This window comes from Andrographis paniculata, unplaced genomic scaffold (genome assembly GCF_009805555.1).
Source record: "Andrographis paniculata isolate CXL003 unplaced genomic scaffold, ASM980555v1 Contig71END, whole genome shotgun sequence".
Taxonomy (NCBI): domain Eukaryota; kingdom Viridiplantae; phylum Streptophyta; class Magnoliopsida; order Lamiales; family Acanthaceae; genus Andrographis; species Andrographis paniculata.
In genome coordinates this window covers 380,326-407,027 of record NW_026137608.1, presented here as the reverse complement: position 1 = coordinate 407,027, position 26,702 = coordinate 380,326, and the positions used below count along the sequence as shown (strand labels likewise).

Here is a 26,702-nt window from a genome sequence, read left to right as displayed (position 1 = left end):
GGCAGGAGACTGTCGGACAGGAGCCCGACTGCGAAGTTACGGTCGGGCAGGAGACTGTCGGACAGGAGCCCGACTGCGAAGTTACGGTCGGGCAGAAGATTGTCGGACAGGAGCCCGACTGCGAAGTTACTGTCGGACAGGAGCCCGACTGCGTAGTTACTGTCGGACAGGAGCCCGACGGCGTAGTTACAGTCGGACACAAAGATACCAGTGAAACAGTGACCGATTGGAGAACAGAACTTATCATGTATTTACAGAATCCAGGTGCGAGTGTTTCAGTTGCGACACGATTGAAGGCTTTGCGTTTTCAATTGATAAATGGAATTTTGTATAAGAGATCATTTGAAGGTTTACTTTTGAAATGTTTGGGGTCTAAAGAAGCTCTAGAGGTAATGACAGAAGTACATGGTGGGATATGTGGAGCTCATCGGGCAGGTCTGAATATGAGATGGGCCATTCATCGTTTGGGTTTTTTCTGGCCAAAGATTTTTGAAGATTGCATACAATTTGCCAAAGGCTGCCAGGAATGTCAGAGACATGGAAATTTAAATCATTTGCCAGTAACCGAATTGCAATTTTTGGCAAAACCATGGCCTTTTAAATCATGGGCTATGGATATTATTGGTAAGATACATCCTGCTTCATCGAAACATCATTGTTTCATATTGGTCGCGACTGACTACTTTACCAAATGGGTAGAAGCGGTTGCTTTGAAAAATGTAGATCAGAAGGAGGTGATAGACTTCGTTTTGAATCAAATTATTTACAGATATGGTATTCCTCAGTCTATAACAACCGACCAAGGCCTGGTTTTCACAGGGGAAAAGTTCTCTAGTTTCTTGGCAGAATTCGGTGTTCGATTACATCATTCTTCACCTTATTATCCCCAAGCCAATGGACAAGCGGAAGCAGCAAATAAGATTATTATTGGGATTATAAAGAAGATGGTTGAAGGGAACCCAAGAAAGTGGCATTTGTTATTGTCTCAGGCTTTATGGGCACATAGGAATACCAGAAATACGGCCACAGGGTTCTCACCGTACCAACTCACTTTTGGCCAAGATGCTGTTTTACCAGCCGAAATCCGAGTATCATCTGGCCGAACAGAATTTACTGATGGTGATCTTACAAAAGAATACCAACAACTTATGTTGCAACAGTTGGAGGATTTGGATGTTAGCCGACTTCATGCAATAAGTCGAAGTGTGAAACAGAGTGAAATCAGAGCAAGGAATTACGGAAAGAAAGTTCTTCACAGGACATTCCAAAAAGGAGACCTAGTCTGGAAGACCATTCTTCCTACATATAAGAAAACTGACCAATTGGGAAAGTGGTCACCGAATTGGGAGGGACCATACATTATTCAAAAAGATATTGGGAATGGCGCTTTCATTATTGTAAATCATGAAGGTAAGAGAGTACATGATTGTATTAATGCTAAATATCTGAAGAGGTATTATCCTGCCTTTTCAGATAACAAAACTGCCTGAAGCAAAATATTTTTCAGAACCCATTTGTGGGGTTCGAACCTATTTAAAGGTTCATTTCTGTTAGTCATCATGTATTTGTGAGAAATTTTCTGCCTCTGAATCAGAATTTTCATCCCAGTGAGTGGATATTAGTTCTGGTTCTTCTTCAATAAGATCTTCCAAATCTGGTCGGTACCTCTCCCATTGGCTTTGCATTTCGTCTAAATCTTGATTGGTACGTGCTTGCATGTCTGTTATGGCTTGATATTCACGGTCAACAATGGTACGCAATCTTGAAAAGACTTTTCGTTGATTGGAAAATATATTATCCCAACCAAGATCTGGAAGTATGGTTGCTGCATGATTTTCAATCATTTCCATGTGATGATGGAGGTCAGGAATGCGGCTAAGGATGTCACGAAGAGGTTCATACCCCTCAATGATTTTTTCCATTAGGCGGATGACGCGATGAATGGTTCTTCTACCTCGTTGGGAGAATCGGAATTTGAAGTCTAGTTGCTTGAGTATATGTAACAAGTCTTCTGCATGGCCTCCAATAGGGTGATTACCTACAAAGAAGGGTTGAAGAACACCTTCCCAGTTGCTTGATGGAACATGAGGTCGGTCATTCGCCATGTTTGTTAACACTTCAAGTGTTTGATTTTCAAAATATGCCTTGGAATGTGTTTCTTAAAATGTGAAGAACAGTGTTCTTTTAAAGAAGGAGTTTGTTTCGGTTCCTACAAAGTTGGAAATTGAAAGGTGATCCTTGTTTTGAGAGAAGAAGGAAAAATATATTACTAAGTCAAATGTTGTTACAAAGGGGGAAGTATTACAAAAGTGCCCCTAGGGCAGTTTTTATATGTGTCCATTTGACTTCATCCCTGGATAGCCTTCTGGTATTAGCAGCCGTCTGATATCTTCTGATGAATTGGGATCGAGCTTGGGTTTTCAGCTCTTGATCCAATTCGGCCTCGTTTTTTGTATATTTCTCAAGCAGACGCTGCTCATTGGTAATTTACTTATCCAGGATAGACTGTTCTTTCCTTAGCTCCCGCAATTCTGCCTCCTTTTTCTGAATGGATTCATCAACTTGAGCCTTCGTGCTAAGGAGACCGCCCAGCCTTCCAGTAGTCTGCTGAAGGGATTCTCGGGTCTTAGCCAAAGAATTCTCCAGCGTTGTTTGATCGAAGACAGGCTGGGGGGTTTCGGCTGACAGGAGTCCAATAACTAACACTTCAGTCTTGAGCTCTGTAAGTCTTTCCATCAGCCGATGCAGAATGGGGACGGCTGGCGATTCCGTCGGAGTGTAAAAAAGAAGGCCACCAACCGTCTGAATGAGTTTGTCCAATAAGTCGGATCTTAATTCTGACAGGGGATGGTTAATGGCCTCAGTGAAAATAGTTTGGGCCTCCGCTGGAACTGGAACAGTCGATAGGATAGCTAAGTCCGAAGGCCCCTGCAAGTCTTACAGTTTCAATAAGTATTCCAAGGGAGGTGCAAATTATTCAGATAAGATATGTGTCACCTCTGGGCGAATTGCTGTCAGTGAGGGGAGCAATAATGAGGTCGGTCGAGTAGGGCGGACAGCTGGTATAACAGCAGCCGACTCGTCGGCTGCTGCGAATGGTCGCTGAGGTGCCGACCTGGGTCCCTATGAAAAGTAGTATATAAAACAGTTAGTGTTTTTTTTTTTTAGAAAGAAACATTGTGGCATGGATTGGTTTAATCTTACCAAATTCACAGAAGTCTCCGAATCGGACGAAGACACTTCTTCTATTTCTGGAGGTTGGGCTGCCACAGGTGGTTCTTCTGCCTGCCACTCGATTGCTGGAGGGAGCGCCACTGCTGGCTGGGCGGCTGCAGGTTGGGCAGCTGCGTCTAAAGCCACTGCAGCTGGTATCTCAGGAGCAACTGGGATAGCCGCAGCTGTGGCATTTTCGGTTTCCAGTGCGGCTGCATCCGATTGGACTATTTCGGGATCAGCAGCAGCAGGGATGTCGTCTTGAGGGTCAGCTTCGGTAAGGGCAGCTGGTTCTTCCTTCGAAATGGATGAGTTTGATGCCATGTATGGCGGTCGACCCATCTGGGAAGTAGTTCCCTCGCTGTCTGAAGAGACCCCTGCTGCTGATGCGATGGGTGAAGGTGTCTGTGAAAAATCATGGAAATGTTGTTGTTAAATATATCAAGGTTGATCATTAGAATCCTAAGTATTGCTGATGAGAGAACTTACTGGTTCTATAGGCACTGCTGGTAAAGATTGCCTCCTGGTCGGGTGCCTGGCCCGACCACTCCTCGGTACGGGAGGAAGAGTTTGCCTCCTCGTCGGGTCCTCCGCCCGACTGCTCATTGGCAAAGTGAGAAGTGGAGTAGGGGTTTGGAGAGGAAATGTCTCAGTCTGGACCAAAGGTACGTTTGAATGGTCGGCTGGGGGTGGCGTCGTTTGTGTGGTCGGTGTTACCAAGGTCGGTTCTGGTGAATGAAATGAGTGAAATCAAAGTTAAGATATAGTGAATTGGTTCACGGTTTTAAGAAAAATTACCTATTCGGGGTCGGGTCCTTGCTGATGTCTTAGTAGTTCCAAGGTCCGCTGGAGCTTGCTGGTCGGCCCCAGAGGTCGGGGGTGTTTGCAGCTGGGAAGCTTTCCTTTTTCGCATTGGAACACTAGATCCGATTCCCGGGGCGGCTGTTTGTTGTTGAGTGCTAGTATGTCTAGCCGCCCCTAGAACTAATCCTTGGGGGGGAAGGAGTATGTTCAGCAACCGATCCTCATTAGGGGAAATCAGGGGCCATACAACCGACCACCATTCATTGAATGTATCTACAGTCTCAGGGTTGGAGCGGAAAGGAATATAAGAATTGGAAATTATATACGTGGTGAGCTGGGAGATATAAGAAGGGATTGAATTAGGTAGGACTCGTCGGTCAGGACTTTGAAAAATTATATGCGGACAAGCGACGGGTCCAGGGATACCTTGGCAACAGCCGAACTGGCGCGCCATGAATTGAGGTTCATAATTAAAGGTGCAAAAAGTTTTCTGCCCTTTTTTATCAAGTTTTTTGCTGCTAAAAAGAGACCTGGGTTTGAGGGCAACGTCCCAGGCAAAAGGATAGGTGGGATGAGGACAAGGCTCAGGAGTCGGAAGAGGATTTGGTGCCGGAAAGGGCCAAAAATGGTCGGGAGCATAACCCGCATATTTTTTATACATAGAAAATCGAGAGTTACTACGGGTATCCGTTACAATTGTGGTTATTATTGGATCGGAGGATTGGAGTTTACTGCGTCCTGAGCAGAGTCGGTTGAGGGCTAATCCCAAATGTTTTTCGGATATTGGCATAGTGGGCGGAGATCCTAAGTTGAACGCGTTGGGGAAGTAAAGACGGAACCAAAGTTCTAAAAACCAAAAAGGACCCGATGCGGCAGTGTCTAATTTTCTATTATCATTATCTGTTAAACGAAGGCTAACTCTAGTAAGTCCTTCAAACAGATTGGCTAAAAACAGAGTGCCAAGGGAAAAGAACCGACCAGACGCGATATGAATGGCTAGGTCGAGATGAGAAGGAAGAACGCATTTAGAAGGGGAAACAATGACGTACCTACAAAGCCAAAAAAGGATAAAGGCAGTATGCTCCCGGTCGGTCACGGGGGTCCCTGGAGCCCCTTGCTGATCGGTTGCGAACTTTGTCCAGCCCCATTCCTTCACACCTTGTAAAGACCACCCTGGATGGTCTTCTGATGGCTCCTGCCCATCTAGGGCTCCCATCACAGGGTCTTCACCCACGACTGGGAGATGCGCGATCATTGCCACATCCATAAGAGTTGGACCAAAGGGGCCCGATGGTAAGAGAAAAGTCCCATTTTCCGCATTCCAGAAGGCAGACATGGCTAGGAGCACCTTCTCGTGCAGATTGATCGGCATGGTGGACAATAGTATTGCTTGGTCGATTTTTTGAGATCGCCATTGGGTCTGGAAGTGTTCCGCTACCCGTCGATACCAAGAGCGGTAAGGATCTTTTGGGTCTGTGAGATGGGTTTTGATGCTGTCTCGAATGCGAACTGCTTGGTAGTTAGGGTTGTTGATAGCCAAGGAATTTCGAGATTCCAAAACTTCCCTCATCCGATTTGAGTCTTCAGGAGTAGTGCAATATGGGCGGATCGTCGGAGTTAGTACTTTCGAGGCTGAAAACGGGCCCTCTGGGAGGGTTCCGTCGAAAGGAAGGGCAGGAATGTATCGATTCGCCATGGTTAGAGTGTTTTGGGATTGTGATTCACAAAAGCTCGTATTGCGGAGAAGGAAGTTAATCAGGAGTGTTGCAGTAACTGGTGCAGTTGCTAAGGGAATTTTTCAAGAGGGTGGTGATTTATGAACTTCCAAACATTGATTGTTAAATGGCGTTTGAAAGTCCCTTGGCGGCGGGCAAGTTGTTACGTACGAAATTTAGAATTAGGTTAAAAGCCCAAGGTAAAAAGAAGAATGGGCCTGGCAATAGAGTTGATTGAACTGGCTGAAGGATACCGTGGGGAAATCAAGGAAAATAGGTTTATTTCTAAGGAAAAATATAAGACGGAAAGTCCTCAGGACGGAAAGACTAAAGGGCGGAAGGTCTTCAGGTCGGAAGGCCCTCAAGACGGAAAGTCCCCAGGACGGAAAGACCTCAGGTCGGAAGGTTTTTAGGTCGGGAGGTCCTCAAGACGGAAAGTCATCAGGACGGGAAGTCCGCAGGTCGGGAGGCCCTCAGGTCGGGAAGTCCTCAGGACGGGAAGACTAAAGGGCGGAAGGTCTTCAGGTCGGTAGGTCCTCAAGACGGAAAGCCATCAGGATGGGAAGTCCGCAGGTCGGGAGGCCCTCAGGTCGGGAAAAGGAAGAAAGTTAAGATCTCAAGAATTGATCCAAATCCAGACTCAGGTACTACCAAGAGATGGTTGTCCGTGATCAGCAGTTCGGGCTGTATTCAGGTCGGGCGGAGTCTAAAAGAAAAAGGTGTACCCAAGTTGGGTAAACCGTAGATCGGATGGAAGGCGAAGTCGGGCAGACGCGGAGGTCTGTCAAGAGGAAGGTCGGGCAAGGAAGAGGTTCGGACAGACGCGGAGGTCTTCGGTCAAAGACGGAGGGCGGCTGATGCGGAGGTCGGCCCAAGTGAGGTCGGGCGAAGAAGCAGGTCGGGCGAAGGACGAAGTCGGGCCAAAAGGGCGGAAGGTCTGTGGTCGGCTCAAAGAGTGAAATATAGGGATAATTTTGGTCTGCTGAGGACACGTGTCAGCAGGAGAAGGATTGGAAGACGGTTGGGAAGGAGACGTTGTAACCGTTCGGGCGACGGTTTTCAGTACAGTTTCCTAGAGAATATTTAAGGATTTGGATCATCATTTGGCAAGGCATCTTCAATCAACTTCAACAAAGCAAAGTCAGATTTGGGGATCACCACTTTAAATTTCAGTCTTTTATTTTCCAGTTTATTTTCTGTACCATACAGTGTTTAGAGATTCCTAATCTCAGGCACTAATTAATCAAGTTTAAAGATATTTTCTATATCTTTGAATTTTACTTTATTTTTGTTGAAAAATTACATCAACATATATATATATATTTGAACGATATAAGAAACTCTACTAGCCAAAGATACTTTTTCAAACGTTATTTGAATGAGATTGTTCAAATCATTTAGCCAGAGGAAAGAGATAAGTATAAGGACGGTTTGTCAAGAGTAGTGTATTTAGATATTTATTTAGACTTTATTTTCGATCTTTCTTTTCGTGAAAAGTATCCATTTACTGAAAAATTTAATTTCCTAAGAAATTACATATTAAGATTCTCATTATTTTTATATTTTTTTTAAATTTTATTTGTTATAAAATTCTTATATTTTTTATGAAACTCTATTAGTATTTCATTTCATACAAAATCAACTTAAACTATTATTTATATAAAAATTTAAGAAAATCACAAAGTCACGGGCTCCATTTAGATGAAATAATTTTGAGGTTTTGAAATTTTAAAAATAGTAAAAAATTATAAATTAATTTGATATTTTATGAAGAAAAAAATGATTTGATTTAATATTTTTGCAAAGTTAAATAGTGATAAAATTCTATTTAAAATACTATATTTAATTCATAAAAATGAAAATAATATAAATATATACTCCCTCCATCTCATTTAAATGGGGTTCTCTGGAGTTTTATAGTACATTAAAAATAATACTATTTCCGTCTTAGCTAATTTGTCTCATTTAGTTTAGACATATAAATTTAGGTATTGTGTAATTAGTAAGTAATTAAGAAGTGTATTAGTAGAAATAATTATAATTTAATAAAAATAATTATAGATTAAGATTAAGATAATTAATTAGTTTAATTAAAATTAAAAAAATATGAATTATGAATTTTAAAATGTGATTAAAGTGTATAATTATATTTAAAAAAAAAAAGAAATGACAAATTATGTGGAACGAACGAAAAGAGAAAGAGTTGACAAATTAAGTAGGACGAAGGGAGTAGTATCTTATTGGTTAGTGAAAATGTGTAAAATATATTGATGTTTTCTTCTTTCGACTTTATGTAAAAAATAATTGTACATGTAATATATTTGTCATTTAAATAAAAGTTAATAGTATTTTAGTATTGGTGTGTGATTATTTTTACTAAAAATAAGAAATATATACTTTTGAATGAGACTGACGAAAATAATAAAAAAAAAATACTTTGAATTGAGACGGAGAAAATATCTAGTAGGGGATGATTTAACTCGTGACCTTACGCCTCCAAATCTTACTCGCCATATATGATTTACCTAATACTCCCTCTGTCTCGGCTACGGTGCCTCTTTACGGTAAACGCGAGAATTTAGAAATTGTAGAATTAGTAAATATTTTAAATTGTATTAATGAAAATAATTATCGTATAATAAAAATAATTATAGATTAAAATTAAAATAACTAATTAGTCTAATTAAAATTTAAAAATATATAAATTAAAAAAAAATTAAAGTAAAATAAAAATTTTATAATTTTTTTATTTTTTTTAAAAAAATAAAAAAATAGGTAGAACAACAAAAATTAAAAAATGGACACAATAAAAGAGAGTAATTTGTTATGTCAAATCTAATTTACTTGACCAACTGAAAAGGGGAACTCCACTTAGAGCCAATACAGTAATCAACCCGATAAAAGTCTCCAGTCAGAAGCCCGAAGCTGACGTGTCCTGATCATTTATACCCTCTATTTAATTTTTGTAAAATTTAACCACAGTAAGCAAAAGATTGACTTTTCCATTATGTACGACAATAGACAAAATCAATTTTTTTTAGACTTTCTTTCCAGACATTCTCTGCCCAAACCAATTCGAAACCTTTTCTTCGGCTCACAAGTATGAAGAATCAATCTTTTGAATAGAAAACACTTGAAATTGGGAATTATAGTCGAAAAATTGACAATCCAAAACCTACATGAGCTTAAGATCGACAGTGTGTTTTCTGCACAAAATTGTAATTTCCGTAATTGTTTTTAGGCTTGTCAATTTGTTTTTCTTTCTTTTTTTACTGGGATTTTTTGTTTTTTAATTTAAAAGGTTTGTATTTGCATGTTGTTTTTTAGCCAAAGTAGATATTGATCGGTTTAGAGTGTGAATTGAGTTGATGATAATTACAATTTTTATTTGAATGTATTTGAATAATGCAAATTTCTAGACATCAATCAACATGGCATTTGATTAGAATGAGTGTTGACACCATATTTTTAAAATGTTTGTACTTAAAATTTGTGCTCTTGTGTCACATGGTGTTCATAGGACTGCAAACCTAGTGCAATCATGTTTCATCTTGTATATGAATTCAATCAAATCAAATGAGTATTCTAAAGAAAGCTAAGTCTATATGTCTATAAGTCGAATTCACACTCGTGAATGATTCTTTTGCTCTACATATATATTAATATGATATTTCCTACTCCATGATTGTAAGTATTAGTTCATAACATCTTTTACTCCTCATACTTTCTATCATGGATAGTTATGACGAAGAAGCTAACATTTGCGATAAAGAGACTTATTTCTGGGCAGAAGATCGTAACATCGCAAGAGAAAGGCGTTTGAGGCGACTACAATATTTACAAATTGAACAGCGTAGCATTCAATGGTTGCATGCCTCCTTACCTATTATCTCAACATTTGAAGAGGAGAACGCAACGGTGAGAAGAACTTACATTTCGCGTGATCGTGAAGGGAGGCATGAAGAGTTGTGGCGTGATTACTTTTCTGACACGCCTCGATTTCCAGAATCTTATTTCAGAAGGAGGTTTCGGATGCGTCGTGAACTATTCTCTAGAATTCTCAACGAAGTGTGCAGTAGAAATCAGTATTTCACACAACGTAGTGATTGTACGAATAGGCGTGGTCTTTCACCTCTTCAGAAGGTGATGGTGGCCATTCGTGTTCTCGTATATGGATGTTATTTTGATAGTGTCGATGAGGTTATAAGGATAGGGGGGACGTCTGCAACATAAGCAACCATGGAGTTCTGTCACACAATAATCTCTCTTTACAAGCAACAATACCTACGTGATCCAACTCCATAAGACCTTGCATGTTTATTAGCTGAGAATAATGAACTTGGATTCCCGAGAATGATCGGGTCTTTGGATTTTATGCATTGGCATTGTGATGTTTGTCATGTGGCGTGGAGGGGTCAATACAATGGTCGTTATGGCTATCCATCTTTAATCTTAGAAGTTGCCGCATCGCAGGATTTGTGGATATGGCATGCCTGGGACAAATAATAATGTCATTGTGTTGGATCATTCTCCGTTGTTCGATAAATACATGGATGGAACTGCACGTCATGTTGAATATGAGGTCAACGAGATGCGTTATAATCTGCCTTACTATTTGGTTGATGGAATATATCCAAGACATGTTGTTTTCATGCAAGCTGTCAAAACTCCTGTGACTACGAAAGAAAGAGCTTTTACAACATTGCAAGAGGCTTGCCGTAAAGATAATGAAAGAGTGTTCAGGGTGCTTCAACAGAAATAGCGCATCCTACAAATCCCAGCAAGAATAAGACAGACATGTGATTTGCTACACATCCTACACAACATGATTATTGAAGACGAACGTGGCCAAAACTTACCTGAGTGGACACCTCCAACTGAAGAAGATCAAAGCCATCCAGATCTTGCGCAATCGGTTGAACATGTTCGTATCTTGTACCGAGTAAGACTAGGAATTCGTAATACAATCACAAATGAAAATTTGCAGGCTGATCTCATAAATCATTAATGGATGTTGTATGGAGGAGAACATATTTGACGGGGATGATGCAGTACTTCTATTAACATATTGCATTTGTGCTCTATGTATTAATCCATCCACTAGGTTCTATGCATTAGAATTTTTATGATTTATGGAGATTAGCAGTAACTTCTTGTGCAACAGTAGTAGCTAATGTATCTAAGCTTCTAAGTTGTGTGGATGTATGCCTAAGTTGTGTGTATTATTGGTGCTTTGGTTATATTTTCAAGTAATGGAACAAATGTATATTACTTTGTTGTTTTTCCTTTTAAATGTATTCCATGGCATGACAAAAAATATGTACGTGATAACAGATGAATAATTTTGTAGAGCCAATCTGTGTACAAATAATAGTTTGTGATAGTTGTACAAATCTGTATTGAATGAAATAGTTTGTGTATAAGATTTTGGAAGTTGTTTCAGTTTTTCATGAAATAAAACCCTGGGATGGACTTACTTACAGCTAAATTGTGTAAAAATAATAGTCTGTCATTGATTCCAACTAATACCAATTTTATTTTTGTATGTTTTTCCTTGTTTTTGCTTGAAAGTGCATAGCTGGTCCAACTGGATATGCACAAACTTGTATTTTGAGATAATAGTTTCCCTATCTATTTATTGAGTTGCTTTTATATTATAAAATTGGAAATTGGAGATGGAAGAGAAGTAGTTGTCACTATAATGAAATAAAAATGACATGATCAATTTTATTACATATATCTATATATATCCCTACACTTTGGGGCATGGTATCTTATGAAATTTCTTGGAAGTAAATATCTCATCACTTTTTAATGAAAATGCATAATAAGTAGGCTAATTTAAGTAAATTCATTTCCATTGGCAGCCTAACTATATTACTGTGTTTGTACACATTCCACATACGCCTCACCATCTTTTCCCTTTTATCAACATCCTACACAAATCATATAAATCCACACTTACATGTAATTCAACGAAATCACCTCCAACAACCATTTAATTCATAAAATGATGATGCAAATAGGAAAATAAAACAGTTGTCGAAACAAATGTAACTGAAACACAAGAGATGCAGGCAGAAGAGTTCAAAGTGCCAGCGGAATTATGGCAGCCAAATCCCGTAACTTGTAAGTTGTTAGTACATATATTAACTAATTCATCCATCAACTTCTAAACAAAACCAATCCTACATAGTGGAAAATACAACGATAAATCACCCATGCATCAAGTCCAAAACAAAACCAATCCATCAATATCAAACTTCAGGGAGTAAACCATAATCTAGCAAGTCTCCCATATCCAATCCATCAAATACAAAACAAAATTAATAACTAGGCAATCAGTACTTTCGAATTAGAGTTTTACAGTTAGATCACCCATTCAAAATAACCAGTGGTAAGGCTGCCCATGGTTGTAGGTAACAAAATTAATAACTAGGCAATCAGTACTTTCGAATTGGAATTTAGTAGTCAGATCACCCTTTCAAAATAACCAGTGGTGAGGCTGCCAACGGTTGTAGGTAGTAAACCTGATTCCAGTAGCATATATGTCAGAAAATTATATTTATAATAGAAAAATAAAACTTGATTGTTGATAACCAACTTTAATTTGAGATGACCGTGTCATCGAAAAGACTTTCAGCTCCTCGAAGGCTTGTTCCAGACTCAAAAACCATTGTTTCATTCAAGTCATCCTTTGCATCAAGTGTTGTTTGAATCTCTGCTCAGACATTAGGTAAAGTTAACAATAATTTAACCACTGAACTAAGGAATTCAAGTAGTACTTACTGTTGAACATTCGAGTGTAGTGTTCTACTCGTTTTTTCCTGATTGCGTAACAAGTCTTCTCCACATCCGACTCTAAATTGTCGGGATCCATTTCTTTCAATTTATTTATAGCAATCATCAACTTATCCCCAATGCTCTCATGTTCGTGGTGAAGATTAGCCATTTCTTTAATTATTTCCATTTGATGCTAAAATAGTATATGTCGAAAAAATTCAGCCATGTGTGAAAAAAAGAAATATAAACATATATGAACATTAATTCATAACAGTAACATAACAAAAATTACCTTTTTGCTTGCCGTGTGGAAATGAGATCGTAACGTTGATCTTGTTTTGACTCCCTCAAAAGATCCAGTTCCTCTAGTTAGGTCCATCTCTCATGATTAACTGAATCTAAGTTCATTAATCCTATAGTTAGAGTCCGTGCTAACGAGGATTGCGACTGTTCATACCTCTTTATCCGGCGTTGTTTCTGAGTTTTCAAATTACCATATGATTTAGCTTTTTTAACCCTAATTGGTCGTTCTTAATTCACTGCTGCAAACCCACCTAATTTGGACAAAGACGGCGCTTTCGCATTGGAATCTATTTCCATTTGGAAGGCCCCTATAGTCGAATCAATAGTGGTTGTTGGTGACAATGGTTCTCCATTAGTATGCGGTGATGCTTCCCTAGCTAACTCTTTTTCAATATTACATGATCGATTATCTGTTCTTTTTTTCTTTTCTCTTGAAAATTCCATCCATTTTGGTTGCTCTTTCAAAATATGCCAGCATGACTCATATTTGAACTTGGTTTTGTGTTTTTCCAGAAATGTCTCATGGCAGTATTGTTCATAAGACATGGTATAGATTAGTTACCTAGATGAATAAATATAAGTCAAATAAAGTAATGCTTTTGATTATAGAAAAGATCATGGACTTACAAAATCCGCCGGACTCCAGCCACTACGATACTGTGGTTCTGCTAGAACTCTTACACCACACCATTTAGTGCAATTCTTCTGAATCTCTAACCATCGGTTCTCACATCCACCTGGGGTTCTTTTATTTTCAGCTCTAGTAACCCCGTGATTGTCTTCCATGAGAATAATAAACTTTTCACATATTCGGTCCCACAACCTTTGTCTCTTTTGACCGACACCAACCCGCGAATCAGTTCCCACATTACACCAAGCTTTTTTCCAACTCTACATCCTCTTATGTGGACCAATTTTTACTCGCACGTTGGTTGCTCTCTGTTCACCTTGAAATTGGATTGCCCTGAGAAGGTTCTTCATTTTGAATTGTAGGACGGTTGGTATGGAATGGTGAAGGATTTGTTTGTGAGGAGTGAGTCTCATTATATGGAAACCGAGATGGTGGTGTAGGTGATGAGAAATTCCACACATATGGATAAAAAAAAATGGTTCATTTGATTGTGGATAGTAGTTCATATGTGAGAAAGGATGATTGAAATTCATACTTGATGGATTCAGGAATAGTTGTCCTTGGGGAGCCAGGTTCGGACTATTTTGGGTACATGTAGTTGAATTTGGGGGTTGTGCTTGTGGCCTGTTGGTAGCTTGGGACAAATCGACTAACTCATGTACCTCAACCTTTGGATCGCCATCCATTGTATCAGTCATGATCCTTCTTATAGTCTAACAAGTTTTAAAAGAAAAAAAGATTCAAATAAACAAGTTTTAGAGTCAAATAGCAAATTGTATGCAATAGAAGAAAGTATTGAATCTTGTCAAAAAAAGTACCTCAACATTAGTAAATAAGTATTTATACAATTCGCATAAAATGTGAAGATTCAAGAGTCAAGAACAATAGTTTTTTTTTATCCCAATAGTTGGTTCTAACACAAAGCAGTTGAATAAAAAATAGATAAACAACATAAGAATCATTTCAAGAATCATAGTTTCTAGCTTTACATGGGCACAATAATTTAGCAAAAATTGTAGCTATATAACATGTGTACGCATATGTTAATATCATATAAAATTACAAGAATAACTTGAAATCATATAAAAACACATGATTAACTTGTAATGTGATGTTCATGAACAAGCAAAAAGCAAATCCGACAGCAACCAATGAATGACATTCTCATTCAAATCTTCTACAAGCAATTGTACAATACAAACATACATATACATAATTAGTGGTTCTTACTCGAAGAAAGCCTAAGTCAATCGAAACGAGGAATTTCCAAACCCTACAATCCATTATAAATTTGAAATCACCTGTTGAGTGTCGAGAAATTGGTCGATACCCAAGGATTTCTGCTCTGTTGGTGAATCGTCGGTGGCATTGAGAGTTCTGGATCTTGGATTGGAGATTTTGATTCGATTTGAAAATTATGAGTTTTTTGGGAATTAGGTATTTGCGAAAAACGAGAGGGAGAAAGAAAAGAGAAGAGAGAAAATGATGATGATGAATGGACTTGCGATGCGCCTCTGCTTCACGAAACCATCTTCAAGCCCTCTCGTTTTTTCTGCCTGGAAAGATTTATCATTGCATAGTTTTTTCCTGGTGTTTAGTCGAATATTGCCTCCATAGGTACTGAGAGGCCATTAGTTGAGAGATTATTGTATTTGCTCTCAGATATAGCCTCTCCCTCCTCCAGCAAGGCTCCAATATAAATATTTAAAAAAAATGCAAAAAATCTAATGTCCAAGAAATTCCATTTTTTTATATATATGTATTAATATTATATTAATTATTTTTTTTATGTTTTTATATTTTTTTATTATCTAAAATTTATTTTTTACTAAATGATATAAATATTGATATATAAAACTAAATAATTTTAATATAAATATAAATAAATATGGATTTTTTTTTATCAAAATATATTAAACTAGCGGTGACACCCGTGCATTGCACGGCTAATATAAATTATTGAAATGATATAAGAAGACACCAATTTATTTTAATTTCAAATAATAGGTAAGTAAATAATAAAACTATTGATTTAAAACTATAAAAGTATTAGTAAATAATCAAAAATCAAATCAAAATTATAAAAAATACAAACATAGCAAAGCAAATAATTACATGCACAGTAAATGACAAGAAATGCAAAAGATATCTCACACTTACACTCTATTATCACTTTTGTCTTATATTTATATCTCATATGTTTACAAAAATCGTTATTTATATCTTTTGCCCGTGCGTGACATTCACACTACGCACGATCACGCGCGACTAAATGATAGAAATAACGACATTTGCAAACATGTAGGATATATTTTGTCAGCGAGATAAATACATAACAACAAAAGAGATAAATACATAACAACAAAAGTGATAATGAAGTATACATGTGAGTTAGTTTTTGCAATTTTTCCATAGTATTAGTAAGTAATCAAAACAACAAAATCAAAATGGTTGAATTATTAGTAGATAGTTAAAGCACCAAATCAATATTATAAAATACAACAAAATAAAAAATTACTTGTTGAACAAACAACGGATTGGATATTTGCAAAATATATTCAAAAAGTCATATCAAGTTATTATATATAGACATAGAGAGTATAATAGACATTCTAAGTTGCTCATTTTATTTATCAAATTAGTAAAAAATAATTTATTTCAATTTTAAATAACAAATTAGTAAATAATAAAAATGTCAACAGTAGAACTATTAGTAAGTAATTAAAACTTCAAATACAAAACTATAAAATCATTTTTAAATAATCAAAATACTAAATCAAAACTGTGAAATTGCCAAACTACAACCAATTAAAGAATTATCTGCTAAATAAATGACATAGTTAAATATATTGCACAAAGAAACGAAAATTGCTAGATTCATAAATATATAATTATCTGCTTCAATTTCAAATAGTAGATTAGTAAATAATAAAAATAATGATTTCAAACTAAAAAATATTAGTAAATAATTAAATCACTAAATCAAAACTATGAAATTATTAGTAGATAATTAAAATAACAAATCAAAACTTCAAAATTGAAAATTTTAAAAATGCATGTGGATAAAAAATAATATTACCTTTAAATCATATGTTTTTGCGCAATTGTATTTAACATTAAAAAAAAATTATATTTGTATAGTTTACTCCAAAAATATGATTGTATTTGTATTATAAAAGACTAATAGATGTATTTTTTATCATTTTCTCTTTATTTGTATTACGTTTTCATATAATAATTAATATTTAAATATCAATACCAAAAAGCTACTATATACTTTGTGGCTGGACGGATGTAGTAAAAGATACATATTTAAAGCTGTAAATATATCAATAGATAATCATAATATTAAATCAAAACAGTAGATAATTAAAATAACAAAGCAAAACCATGAAATGAAAAAGTAACACAAAATAACGAATATGTAAAATAATTGAAAAATATTGCAAAATATTAAAAAAATATATATATATATATTAGTAAATGATTAAAGTATTAAATCAAAATTGTAATGAGTACTTTCAGTATATACATTCCAAATAATAATATATTCTTTAGTTATCATATAAAAAATAATTAAAAAATTATATATATTTCTAAAAAGAAGTATTTAAATATTATTCAAAATTATTTAAAAATTATGATATGATAAAAAATGTATACAACAAAATAATAAAATATCTATAATACTACTATAAGATATATATATATATAATTTTCACGACAAAATAATATATAATTGTTACGTACGAAATTTAGAATTAGGTTAAAAGCCCAAGGTAAAAAGAAGAATGGGCCTGGCAATAGAGTTGATTGAACTGGCTGAAGGACACCGTGAGGAAATCAAGGAAAATAGGTTTATTTCTAAGGAAAAATATAAGACGGAAAGTCCTCAGGACGGAAAGACTAAAGGGCGGAAGGTCTTCAGGTCGGAAGGCCCTCAAGACGGAAAGTCCCCATGACGGAAAGACCTCAGGTCGGAAGGTTTTTAGGTCGGGAGGTCCTCAAGACGGAAAGTCATCAGGACGGGAAGTCCGCAGGTCGGGAGGCTTTCAGGTCGGGAAAAGGAAGAAAGTTAAGATCTCAAGAATTGATCCAAATCCAGACTCAGGTATTACCAAGAGATGGTTGTCCGTGATCAGCAGTTCGGGCTGTATTCAGGTCGGGCGGAGTCTAAAAGAAAAAGGTGTACCCAAGTTGGGTAAACCGTAGATCGGATGGAAGGCGAAGTCGGGCAGACGCGGAAGTTTGTCAAGAGGAAGGTCGGGCAAGGAAGAGGTACGGACAGACGCGGAGGTCTTCGGTCAAAGACGGAGGGCGGCTGATGCGGAGGTCGGCCCAAGTAAGGTCGGGCGAAGAAGCAGGTCGGGCGAAGGACGAAGTCGGGCCAAAAGGGCGGAAGGTCTGTGGTCGGCTCAAAGAGTGAAATATAGGGATAATTTTGGTCTGCTGAGGACACGTGTCAGCAGGAGAAGGGTTGGAAGACGGTTGGGAAGGAGACATTGTAACCGTTCGGGCGACGGTTTTCAGTACAGTTTCCTAGAGAATATTTAAGGTTTTGGATCATCATTTGGCAAGGTATCTTCAATCAACTTCAACAAAGCAAAGTCAGATTTGGGGATCACCACTTTAAATTTCAGTCTTTTATTTTCCAGTTTATTTTCTGTACCATACAGTGTTTAGAGATTCCTAATCTCAAGCACTAATTAATCAAGTTTAAGGATATTTTCTATATCTTTGAATTTTACTTTATTTTTGTTGAAAAATTACATCAACAAATTGGCGACCACAGTGGGAGCAAGACACAATTGCTCATTTCAATTCCGGCGATAATTTCATACGTCTTAGATCCGGCCGAATCATCGGAAGGGTCCATATGGCAGGTTCACAACCGCAATCATCTTCGGCACCGGCGGGAGAATCCGTTCCACCACCTATTGTGCCAAATGCCGGGGAAAACCCACAACCACCAACTGATTGGTGGTCTTATGTTCAACAAATGAACAACCAGCATACTTTGGTTATGCAGAATATGTTGCGTGAGCAACAAACGAACATGTTGCGTGAACAACAAAATCTCATACAGAACATGTTGGATCAAGCACTGTCAAGGGTTAGTCTTCAACCCACTCAAACTCCACCAGGAATATCATCATCCAGACTACAGACAAATTTCGCAGGGCCATCATTCGTGGATAGTACGTTTCCAAGTGCCACAAATCCCAACCGAACGGATAGGGGAAAATCTCCTCTCACGTTTCCCAACACTGTTCCGCTGGGACCAAGGGTTTCCAGTCCGCAGCCGAACAATACAAGGGAGGACAGGCCTGGAGGATATATACATGATCCTATCCATATTCCTGTGCAGGATCCTTTCCATGTTCCTGATCAGCAACGCTTTCATGTAGATCCTGATGAGATTGCACATATATTAAGGGATCAGTTCGGGCTAACTCCTCAGATGACTAATCGCCCTGCATATCAGAGACCTTTCCCAGAAAGGATCATTAATGAACACCCCCTCCCAAGGAATTATCGACCACCCGATTTTCATGCATTCTCAGGGGAGGACGGATCTTCCACCATAGAACATGTTGGTCGGTTCACAGCACAATTAGGAGAAGTTGGCAATAACCCTTTTTATAAGTTGCAGCTGTTTGGTTTATCTCTTACTAGAACGGCGTTTTCGTGGTTTGTAAGTCTGCCTCCTGGACAAATTCAGACATGGGAAGGACTGGAGATGGCATTTCACGCTAGATTCTTCAATCCTTTACCAGTTGTTTCTTTAACTGATTTACTAGAATTGAGACAGTATCCAGAAGAATCTGCTTCACAGTTTATAGAAAGGGTGCGATTGATGAAGGGGCGATGTCCTACAGTAATCAGTGAGAAAGAGATGACCAATTTAGTGGTCCGGAATATGCATACTCGCTTAAGAGCACTCACTGCCCTGGACGTTGAGGATTTGGCAAGTCTTGCATCTAAGGCTGGACGTTTAGAGTCTTTGTTCAGGGAGGAAGATCAGAATAACAGGCGTAATAGAGGCCAACATATGGCGAGTATGGGAACAGAAACATGTGACTTTGATTTTAATCAGTCAGAAGAGATGGCAGCCGAAATCCTTTCTGGAAAACCTTATGTGTGCCCCAAATTGAAGCCAGTACCAGGATCTGAAGGAAAGGAGCAACCGACGTTTGATAGTTCAAAAGCTGATGAAATCTTTGATATCTTACTGACTGATGGGCAGATCCGTATTCCAAAGGGGCAAAAACTGGCCACTAAAGAAGAAATCAAAGGGAGACCATACTGCAAGTGGCATAATTCTTTCACACACAATACAAGTCAGTGTACTCATTTCAGGAAGGAAATTCAAAAGGCCATCAAGACAGGTCGGCTCAAATACATCACTCTAGGTGTAGACCAGCAACCGTTTCCGAAAGTAACAACGGCAATGGTTGACATCCAACCAAGTTCGGAAACAGGGAAAAGTTCGGCCAATGATGGACAAACAGGGGAACGAACTCAGGCAAGCCCCGGAACAAAAAAAGGAAGTCAGCCAAACAGTGGCCGACCGGAAGAACGACTCAAAGTTGTTGAAAGGCCAGTCGCTGAAAAATGGGACCGTCCAGACGGTTCTTTTAATGTGGAGGTGAAAGAAAAGGTTTTAGTGCGTGACCACCCGACCAGAAAAACAGGTTCAGTCGGGAACAATTGGGCTCGAAATAAAAAGCCTTTACCCGTTGATATAGATCCTCGTTTCCCAGGTATGAATCGTACACAGATTCGCAATGCCAAACGCAGGTATGCTGCAAAGTATGGGAAACGAGTTCCTTCAGCAAAACAACGAACCGACGAACAAAAAGCAGCCGACCACTTGGCAGGAGATCAGTCCATTAGAGTCTTTACAGAACAAACGACCAACGAGCAGAGAGCAGCCATGCAATCTCCAAAAAGTCGGTCCAGTCGGGTCTGTTCAGGAAAGCAACCGAACGACGGATTAGGCGCTTCCGACTATACCAAAGGAAGTTCGTCGGGACAGGGGAAAGGTAAAGGAATGGCAGATGAAATAATTAGAGGTTTTAGATGCCAACATTGTGAACGGATTAACATCAATCCATCTCCTGAAGAATTCCGTATAGAATCTTTGACGGTTCAATCTCGGGATAAGACAAAGGAAGAAGTTGTAACTACAGAGGAAAGTTCAAGATCTGTTAAATCTCGTCTGGGACCACGAATCCCTTGTCGAATGACAGAGATTAATCAGATGAGAGATGAACCGATGTGGGCGAGTCTGGTAGATGATACTATGGACGAACCTTTATGGGCATTCTTGGCAGATGATGAATTAGAGGAAACAGAGTGGGCAAAGACTCAGATTCCGAGCCTCAGTCGGAAACACCTTCGATAGTGTTTCCTCCTATTCCAGAGGGTGCGATCTCCCATTTGAAACCTCTGTATGTTAATGCTCACATTTGCGGGAAACCAATCACAAAGGTTTTTGTGGATAATGGGGCAGTCTTTAATGTTATGCCATTGAAGACTCTCAAGAAGCTAGGGAAAGGAATTCATGATCTGTCTCCTGTGGAATTCGAAATGACAAGCTTTACGGGGCAGCCGACCAAGCCTGAAGGTATGATGGTTGCCACAATTGAAGTCGGACCAAAAAAGATCTCCACTGTTTTCTTTATTGTGGACGCAGATACTACATATTCTCTCTTACTGGGAAGAGACTGGATTCATGCTTCTCAATGTGTACCATCAACACTGCACCAGCAGTTAATGTTCTGGGAAGGAAATCAGGTCTTCAAAATGGAAGCAAATGACAACCCATTCGATGTATCAGAACAAGTTGAAGAGTCAGTGTTTTATTCCAGTCATTTGGCTCCGATGTCTCAATTGTATATGGCCAGGGAATACCCAAACAAGGGTTATAAAGTCACTGGCCAGAACTCGATGTTCTATTAAAAGAACACCTTTATTGTATGGCTCATGATAAAGCCACACCCATTCCCATATAATTTGTTTGTTATGGATGATACAAGTTTAGAAGTATGTAGTTCTCTTATTAATAAGTTCTATTTAAAGCAGTTATTACATAAAGCAGAAAATAGTAAAGAGATTCTTGATGTTCACCTCCAAGAAGATGAACAATTTCGTTGGCCCGATTTATTAGAAAAAACAGAACCAACAGCTTCATCACAAGACCCATTATTGGAGTTTAATTTAGGAACCGAATTGGTTCCAAAAGTGATCAGGTTAAGTGGTTATTTGTCTAAAGAGCAACAAACAATGATGCTCGAAGTTATTAGAAACAACATTGATTGTTTAGCATGGGATTATTCAGAGATGCCTGGTTTGACAAGAAGTCTAATAGAGCATCGATTGCCTATCAAGGAAGGTTGTAAACCTTACAAACAACCTCCAAGGCGAATGAGCCCGGATCTGATGCCTCAAATCAAGGAAGAAATCCAAAAACTTCTCAAAGTGGGTTTCATTCAGCCTTGCCGTTATGCGGAGTGGCTGGCTAACATTGTGCCAGTGGTCAAGAAAAATGGTAAGATAAGGATATGCATTGATTTCAGGGATTTGAATCTAGCTACCCCTAAGGACGAATATGTGATGCCTATGGCCGACATGTTGATAGATGCAGCAGCAGGGCATAAAGTCCTTAGTCTGATGGATGGTTATGCAGGTTATAACCAAATATTTCTGGCAGAAGAAGACATTCCTAAGACAGCATTCAGGTGCCCAGGGGCTTTAGGTATTTATGAATGGACAGTCATGCCATTCGGGTTAAAGAATGCAGGGGCAACTTACCAAAGAGCCATGAATTCAATCTTTCATGATTTAATTGGCAAATCTATGGAAGTTTATATTGATGATGTTATTGTTAAATCTTCCAGTTTTGACGAACATTTGAGAAATCTTGAAGAGGCATTCGAAAGAATGAAGAAGTACAAGTTGAAGATGAATCCAACCAAGTGTGCTTTTGGAATATCAGCCGGGAGCTTTTTAGGATTTTTAGTTCATGAGAGAGGAATTGAAATTGATGCCAATAAGGCTAAAGCCATTCTTGACAGTCGGCCACCCAAGACGGTTAAAGAAATCCAAAGTCTTTTGGGTAAGGTGAACTATTTGAGGCGTTTCATTTCTAATGCTGCTGGCAAGGTCAGACCCATTACTAAATTGTTGAAAGCTGGAAAAAATGCTTTTGAATGGGGTCCCGATCAACAGACGGCTTTAGATGCTATCAAGCAGGCATTGGTTCACCCTCCAGTCTTGATGCCTCCTAAACAAGGTCGGCCGCTCAAACTTTATTTGGCAAATACATATGAAGTGGTTAGCTGTTTGTTGGCACAGGATGGTGATGACGGGAAGGAAAGGGCAATCTACTATCTCAGTAAAACCCTTACAGGACCCGAATTGAATTACACTATGCCAGAAAAAATGTGTTATTCATTGGTCTTCGCTTGTACTAAACTCGAGCATTATTTGCTGCCCAGAAGAATTGAGGTCATATCAAAGGTGGATCTCATCAAATTGATTTTACAGAGACCTACTATGAAGGGCAGACTCATGAAGTGGGCCATCAAATTGGCTCCTTTTGATCTTCAACATTCCCCGCTGAGGGCAATCAAGGGACAAGCAGTAGCCGACTTCTTAGCAGAATTCTCACAAGTCGGGTATTCTCTTTGTGATAGTGTCCGACCATTTAGTTGTTCATCATATCTGGATAATCTACAGGTCGGATGTGTGCCTTATATAAGTACCAGAACATGGTTGATGTTCTTTGATGGTTCTACCTCTGGAAACAAATCAGGGGCAGGGGTCTTTTTGCAAGGACCTGACGGTCAAAAGATCAACTTACAACTACGATTGGAAGCCATGACCCATAATTCGGCAGAATATGAAGCTTTAATTTTGGGTTTGGAGGCTTTAATAGCCAGGAAGGTCCAGTTTGTAATCATAAGGGGGGACTCTCAATTAGTAATCAACCAGGTAAACAATCAATATGTTTGCAATTATCCTCATCTTCGCAGATACAGGGATATTGTGGGTCGGTTACTGACAAAAATCTCAGAAGTAATAATTGAGTTCATTCCGAGGAAAGAAAACCAACGTGCTGATGGGTTGGCTCAAAGGGCCTGTAAAGGAATTCTGGAGGATATGTGGTCGGAGGTCAAGTCGGGCATAGAAGGAAAGACAGACCCAATATACGAGGTCACGGTCGGGCAGGAGACTGTCGGACAGGAGCCTGACTGCGAAGTTACGGTCGGGCAAGAGGCTGTCGGACAGGAGCCCGACTGCGAAGTTACGGTCGGGCAGGAGGCTATCGGACAGGAGCCCGACTGCGTAGTTACTGTCGGACAGGAGCCCGACGGCTTAGTTACAGTCGGACACAAAGATACCAGTGAAACAGTGCCCGATTGGAGAACAGAGCTTATCACGTATTTACAGAATCCAGGTGCAAGTGTTTCAGTTGCGACACGATTGAAGGCTTTGCGTTTTCAATTGATAAATGGAATTTTGTATAAGAGATCATTTGAAGGTTTACTTTTGAAATGTTTGGGGTCTAAAGAAGCTCTAGAGGTAATGACAGAAGTACATGGTGGGATATGTGGAGCTCATCGGGCAGGTCTGAATATGAGATGGGCCATTCATCGTTTGGGTTTTTTCTGGCCAAAGATTTTTGAAGATTGCATACAATTTGCCAAAGGCTGCCAGGAATGTCAGAGACATGGAAATTTAAACCATTTGCCAGTAACCGAATTGCAATTTTTGGCAAAACCATGGCCTTTTAAATCATGGGCTATGGATATTATTGGTAAGATACATCCTGCTTCATCGAAACATCATTGTTTCATATTGGTCGCGACTGACTACTTTACCAAATGGGTAGAAGCGGTTGCTTTGAAAAATGTAGATCAGAAGGAGGTGATAGACTTCGTTTTGAATCAAATTATTTACAGATATGGCATTCCTCAGTCTATAACAACCGACCAAGGCCTGGTTTTCACAGGGGAAAAGTTCTCTAGTTTCTTGGCAGAATTCGGTGTTCGATTACATCATTCGTCACCTTATTATCCCCAAGCCAATGGACAAGCGGAAGCAGCAAATAAGATTATTATTGGGATTATAAAGAAGATGGTTGAAGGGAACCCAAGAAAGTGGCATTTGTTATTGTCTCAGGCTTTATGGGCACATAGGAATACCAGAAATACGGCCACAGGGTTCTCACCTTACCAACTCACGTTTGGCCAAGATGCTGTTTTACCAGCCGAAATCCGAGTATCATCTGGCCGAACAGAGTTTACTGATGGTGATCTTACAAAAGAATACCAACAACTTATGTTGCAACAGTTGGAGGATTTGGATGTTAGCCGACTTCATGCAATAAGTCGAAGTGTGAAACAGAGTGAAAACAGAGCAAGGAATTACGGAAAGAAAGTTCTTCACAGGACATTCCAAAAAGGAGACCTAGTCTGGAAGACCATTCTTCCTACATATAAGAAAACTGACCAATTGGGAAAGTGGTCACCGAATTGGGAAGGACCATACATTATTCAAAAAGATATTGGGAATGGCGCTTTCATTATTGTAAATCATGAAGGTAGAAGAGTACATGATTGTATTAATGCTAAATATCTGAAGAGGTATTATCCTGCCTTTTCAGATAACAAAACTGCATGAAACAAAATATTGTTCAGAACCCATTTATGGGGTTCGAACCTATTTAAAGGTTCATTTCTGTTAGTCATCATGTATTTGTGAGAAATTTTCTGCCTCTGAATCAGAATTTTCATTCCAGTGAGTGGATATTAATTCTGGTTCTTCTTCAATAAGATCTTCCAAATCTGGTCGGTACCTTTCCCATTGGCTTTGCATTTCGTCTAGATCTTGATTGGTACGTGCTTGCATGTCTGTTATGGCTTGATATTCACGGTCAACAATGGTACGCAATCTTGAAAAGACTTTTCGTTGATTGGAAAATATATTATCCCAACCAAGATCTGGAAGTATGGTTGCTGCATGATTTTCAATCATTTCCATGTGATGATGGAGGTCAGGAATGCGGCTAAGGATGTCACGAAGAGGTTCATACCCCTCAATGATTTTTTCCATTAGGCGGATGACGCGATGAATGGTTCTTCTACCTCGTTGGGAGAATCGGAATTTGAAGTCTAGTTGCTTGAGTATATGTAACAAGTCTTCTGCATGGCCTCCAATAGGGTGATTACCTACAAAGAAGGGTTGAAGAACACCTTCCCAGTTGCTTGATGGAACATGAGGTCGGTCATTCGCCATGTTTGTTAACACTTCAAGTGTTTGAGTTTCAAAATATGCCTTGGAATGTGTTTCTTAAAATGTGAAAAAACAGTGTTCTTTTAAAGAAGGAGTTTGTTTCGGTTCCTACAAAGTTGGAAATTGAAAGGTGATCCTTGTTTTGAGAGAAGAAGGAAAAATATATTACTAAGTCAAATGTTGTTACAGAGGGGGAAGTATTACAAAAGTGCCCCTAGGGCAGTTTTTATATGTGTCCATTTGACTTCATCCCTGGATAGCCTTCTGGTATTAGCAGCCGTCTGATATCTTCTGATGAATTGGGATCGAGCTTGGGTTTTCAGCTCTTGATCCAATTCGGCTTCGTTTTTTGTATACTTCTCAAGCAGACGCTGCTCATTGGTAATTTGCTTATCCAGGGTAGACTGTTCTTTCCTTAGTTCCCGCAATTCTGCCTCCTTTTTCTGAATGGATTCATCAACTTGAGCCTTCGTGCTAAGGAGACCGCCCAGCCTTCCAGTAGTCTGCTGAAGGGATTCTCGGGTCTTAGCCAAAGAATTCTCCAGCGTTGTTTGGTCGAAGACAGGTTGGGGGGTTTCGGCTGACAGAAGTCCAATAACTAACACTTCAGTCTTGAGCTCCGTAAGTCTTTCCATCAGCCGATGCAGAATAGGGACGGCTGGCGATTCTGTCGGAGTGTAAAAAAGAAGGCCACCAACCGTCTGAATGAGTTTGTCCAATAAGTCGGATCTTAATTCTGACAGGGGATGGTTAATGGCCTCAGTGAATATAGTTTGGGCCTCCGCTGGAACCGGAACAGTCGATAGGATAACTAAGTCCGAAGGCCCCTGCAAGTCTTACAGTTTCAATAAGTATTCCAAGGGAGGTGCAAAGTCATTCGGATAAAATATGTGTCACCTCTGGGCGAACTGCTGTCAGTGAGGGGGGCAGCAATGAGGTCGGTCGAGTAG

At 38.9% G+C, this 26,702-nt stretch overlaps 1 long non-coding RNA gene across 1 annotated transcript; it reads left to right on the top strand.

Annotated features, from left to right (window-relative positions):
- The first annotated feature begins 6,008 nt into the window (after positions 1-6,008).
- Positions 6,009-17,782, top strand: LOC127264702 (uncharacterized). The gene is made up of 3 exons (XR_007841840.1): positions 6,009-6,193; positions 6,427-6,543; positions 17,728-17,782. It is a non-coding gene; the product is annotated as an uncharacterized LOC127264702 (long non-coding RNA).
- The last annotated feature ends 8,920 nt before the right edge of the window (positions 17,783-26,702 follow it).